Raw genomic sequence first — 5,303 nt, forward strand, 5'->3', positions numbered from 1 at the left:
CACTGGTCGGGAATTTGGCCGAGCTCTCTTGGGCTATACCAACTGCCCAAAACGAGCCAGCCAGCTGGCTTCTGTGGACTCTGCAGACCAGCCAGAGGCTAGTGGGTCGGTGGGAATTTGACCTTGACTTTTCAGATCCTGTCAGAACCAGGACTCTGCTGGAGCAGGGGCTGTTGTGTGAGGGCACCTGCGTAAGTGCCACCAGGCAGAGAATACTGTGAAAACCATTAGGTAGGAAATGGACAGCAGGAATTTGAGTTGTGCAAAAAAAAAAAAAAAAGAAAGAAATTTAAGACTAAACTCAAACTACTGAATATTTCTCTTCTTAGTACGAAAATGCTGACAACTAAATGGACATCACCTAGCAGGGAAAAAAAATAGAAAAGAAGAATAAAACTCAGATACCCACTTCTCTTGTTTATCTAGTGCTGCTATAACAGATGCCATTGTTGTCATGTGCCATCAAGTCACACTGACTCATAGCTGACCCTCCAGCAGGTCTTTATGGGCTGAAAATTGCATAGGAGAAAACTGTCTGTCTTTCTGCAGATGAACAGATGGTGAATTCAAACCACATGCTTCTTGGATAACAATGCAACTCCTTACCCATGAGGACATCTTGTATTTTATAACAGATTGTAGATGTTATGTGCCATTGAGTCAGAACCAGCTTATAGCTGCCCCTCCAGTGGGTTTACAGAGGCTGTAAATTGCATGGCAAGAAAACTGCCCACTTTCTTCCAAGGAATAGCTATCTGATAGATTTCAACTACCTGGCTTTGGGTTAGTAGTGCAACTCCTTACCACTAGGCCACCAGAGTTTTCTATAACAGAGATAGTATGAGCAAATGACTTTAACAAACAGAAATGCATTCTCTTATAATTTGTTGTTGTTGTCTTCTTACATGCTAGCAAGTCAGAACCAACTCATAGCTGACACTCCAGCTGGTTTTCACAGGCAGTAAATCATGTGGGAGAAGGCTACCCATTCTTTTTCTCATGGAGCATCTGGTGTATTTGAACCATGTATCTCTGGTATTGCAGTGAAGCTTTTTACCTCTACTCTACCAGAGCTCTCTAATTTATAATTTAGAAAGCTAAAATCAAATGCTATAAAGTTGGAACTAACTGATAGCTGATCTTCCAGGTGATTACCAATGCTGAAAATCACACATAAAGAGATTGCACATCTTCCTCTCTCATCGCTGCTCTCTCAGAGCTACTCCCTACAGTATATCCTACCGGAGCTCCTCAAGAAGCTAAGAAATCCAAATTCAGGGTTGTATAAAAAGAACAAGGATGGCATCTGTCAGCCATCTGACCTCCACTAACTCTACAAAGGGAAACTGCACCCGTCAACAAGATCTACAAAGCTAATTCCTTTAGTTCTATGGTCTTTCACACTTATGCATCTATTTCTACAAATTCCAACACTAGTATTACTGCTACAATGGGTCCAAAATCCATGGCAATACTTACATAGACTTTACAGAACCATGTTCATGGTTATGGGGTTTATTAGGAAAGTTAACAGGTTAACAGTGCAGGTTAAGAACAGGATAAAATCCCTCATTTCAGATAGCTTCTAAAGGATGGCAATAGTTCCTTTGACCTTTAGCCCTTAATCCTGCCAGTTATGGTGTTCTCCAACAAGCTTTGGTGAAGGCTTCTGGCTCTGGCTCTCTGGAGCAGCAGTCCTAAGTCAACTCAGTCTCACACCAGTCTCTGGTTCTCTACTGAAGTTGCTGTTGCTCTTCTGTAGATCCCACTCTGGCTGACGCAGGAATCTCTGGCTCTGAAGGACATGTGCTGCCTCCTCTTCCTTGTTGGTGCTGAGATTCCCAAATTCTGCCTCTCAATTTAGTGGTGTGAGGCTAGCCAATCTTCTTGGGGATAGATCAACATGCTGCATTTTCATGATCCCATTCATTCACATGACAAAGTAAAAATATATGTCTAAGATAGCCATTTTAAACAATAAACCCGTGGCACCACAAGGGTATTGGCTATAGTGGGTTTTCTTTCTCTGCCAATTCTGAAGTAAGGTTATTATTTCTTTCAGCATCTTTAAGTCCAGCAATCCTTGGAGCTTTCCTTGTGTCTTGGCATTCCCCTATGTCAAGGAGCTTCCCAGGACCTGGTTCAAAGCATGTGGTCCATTTCCGGTCTTCTTTCTTGATACTGAGATCCCGTCTTCCCCCTCTGCTCCCTCTTCTCTCCTTTTATCTCCCACAAGACAAAAGCTGTTATAGTCACACCTCAGAGAAACTCCTATTTCATTAGATCAGAGAGTTGACCTGTCTTCAGTTGATCTCTAATCACCTGCTTATCTAGAGTCACTGATACGTCTTCCTTAGTACAATCAGTGTAATGTCATCATTGAAATGGAAACAGACTGTGTGATGTAAGGGAAAGACAATTGAGGCCCCTTCAGATTTAAGTATGACATAGAACTGGAAAAGTTATATACCCTTGAGGTAGAACAGTCCAGGTGTATTGTTGTCCTTGCCAGTTGAGGGTAAACAGCTTCTGGGATTCCTTCAAAATTGACATTTAGAAAAAAACATTGCCTAGCTCCATACCCAAATACCAAGTACCAGGATATGTATTACTATATTCTGGCCCAAATAAGACATGCCTTCTACATTTGTTTTCATTTGGGTTTGGTTCCCCCCCCCAAGTTCCTGGAAGGCATTGTTATACTATTTTAAATTTTCATATAAAAATGCTAAAAAAAAGCTCACACAGTAATTATTATAAAAACATTTCTTACAAAGAAAACTAGATTGGCAAACAAATGTAAAAGATGCAGGTTATTTGTGTAAAAATATGCTAATTTTCACAAGCAATGAAGCCACATTTGAAATATCACTGGAGACATGTAGTCACCACCACTATGCATTAACAGTCTTCAAGATTTAACTATTTCATTGTATGGGCCAAACAGGTCCACTGAATGGAGATGTGCTAAGAATCACCACCTTTTCACACTTTAAGTGTTATGTACCACAGAGTTGGAACTGACGCACAGCTGGACCTCCTATAGGTTTTCAGAGGTGGTAAATCACATGGGAGAAGACTGCCCATCTTTCTCCCATGAAGCAACTGGTGAATTTGAACCACAGCCTTCAGATTGACAGCACACCTCCTCACCACTAGGTCACCAGGGCTATTAAATTCTGCAATTCTTCCAGGAATATAATATTGCTTTTGGTTTACTATCTTCATAGGCATTGGTAGTTCTAACAAAGCTTACTCTATAATAGTAGCCTTACTCAACATGGAAGGGATCCAATCAGCTACTTTAGTTGCTGGGTCTGTGTAACAAATTATGCATTCTGGAACTGGGGAAATGACTATAAGCTGGGATCTGGGACCCACTAGACTCACTGTGAGACAGACCTGATCTCAGATGCTGATAATAAGCTGAGCGTGTCAGAGATGGTGGGGTTGGCACAGAATAGAGCACGGTTCAGCTTGGCTGTTTATAGGGTATGGATATGAGTCATACTTGATAGCATTTAACTACAACAACAGCCCACATATTTCCACTTTGACTGGTGGGATACAGTGACATTTGTTTAGGAATTCTTAGAATTACTATCAGTTAATAACCAGTGACAAGTAATCCCCCAAAAGGCTTCTCTCCAATGAAGAGTCACTAAAAAGACCACAGCTATCTTTAGAGAATTTTTTGTTGTTGTTGAGAATATTGAGAGAAAAATAATAGTACAAACTTTTGTAAGTCAAATAGGGTAATTCCTCAAGTGACCTGGCCACCCCTTCCAACAAGGGGTTTTATAGTTGTAAAACCAGCTTATGTCTAGGAATTGAATGAAGGATTGTGACTTTTGATCCTTGAAATTCAAGGATAGATTTACATTAACTTAGCTAGTATTCTTTTGCTTATACAAAGCAAGTAAATATTTAGTATATTTCCAACTTATTTCACTCCTAGGGACACTAAGTCCTAAATTGGGAGCTCAGGTAGTAATAAATTTGAGTTTGAATTTTGATCCTCTCCATCTTCTTTAAGAGAGGAGGAGGAAATATAAAGTTGAAAACGAAACATCAGCTAACATTTGTTGTGATTTTCATCTTGCATTACTTTCACAAGGTAAATGTGATTAATAGATGTGGCATAACAAGGAGGAATTTGTGTGAGTTTGTAGTCACTCTGTCTCTACTCCATTGTCCTCCAATATTTCTGTTTATGTGTTCATGTGTTCATTCCACAGCGATTACTGACTTTTGTGAATTTTTAACATACTCAGAAGAATCTGTCAATGTGGTCTTCCGGCTCACTCATTTACACCCTGAATATTTAACTTTTTAAGAATCTTTTCAGTATTGTCTAATGTTTTTATTTTTACAACTAAAATTTAAAATATAGTTATTTGCATTTTTAAAGAAGAAAAACAAGAAGAGTTCAATGCAAGAGATATTAAATAATCTAGGCCAGTTATTTTTTCATCTGTTTCCCCATGGGTCCCAAATAGTAGGGATGGCAAGTATTTTGCCCAACACCAACATTAGTACATCAAATCCTGAGACAATATTCTTTTTAAAAAAATTTATTTTATTATTTTTGTGTGTGTGCCATCAAATTGGATCTGACTAGTACAGGAGGAGACTGGCCCCCTTCTCCAGCAAAGTATCTGGTGGATTTGAACCACGCACCTCTGGGATTGCAGTGCAGCTTCCTGAGGCAATATTCTTTACCATATCACTCAGTTTCTAAGATTATTTGTTCAACATACAAATTGAATAGGTATGGTGAAAGGATACAATACTGACACACACCTGCCCCGATTTTAAACCATGTGGTTATCATTTTGATTTGTTTAAATGACTGTTCCTTGGTTCCCTGAAGGGGGGAAAAATACCTCAAGTTGCAATACTGAAAAGACTCTCTTTGAAAAATATTGAATGACACAGGAAACATTAAAAAAAAATAGGAGAGGAAGCTCTGGTGGCCTAGTGGCAAGAAGCTATGCTGCAATCCCCAAGGTATTAGTTTGAACCAGGTTACTGTATAAAAAAAATATCAGGGGCCTGAAAAGACCTTGAGTCAGGCACATCTTAGTCCTCAAAGTGATAGTTTTCTTTTTTAGTAATTTAAAGAGGTTTTAAACTTTTTTAGAAGGTTTTCCCCAATGCATTGTTGTTATTAGGTGCCTTCAAGTCAAACAGGACTCTTAGCGACCCTATGAACAAAATATCTAAACCGAGGGAGTTCTGGTGGCCTAGTGGAAAGAAGCTGCCCTGCAATCCCAGAGGTGCATGGTTCAAATCCACCAGAT

The 5,303-nt window shown here is 39.5% G+C and overlaps 1 pseudogene; it reads right to left on the reverse strand.

The window, feature by feature from the left end:
- The window catches only part of LOC102847309, a 34,619-nt pseudogene that overhangs the window by 556 nt on the left and 28,760 nt on the right, over positions 1-5,303 (reverse strand).

Source organism: Elephantulus edwardii, unplaced genomic scaffold (genome assembly GCF_000299155.1).
Source record: "Elephantulus edwardii isolate Elephantulus edwardi_28Jun2011 unplaced genomic scaffold, EleEdw1.0 scaffold00328, whole genome shotgun sequence".
Classification (NCBI taxonomy): domain Eukaryota; kingdom Metazoa; phylum Chordata; class Mammalia; order Macroscelidea; family Macroscelididae; genus Elephantulus; species Elephantulus edwardii.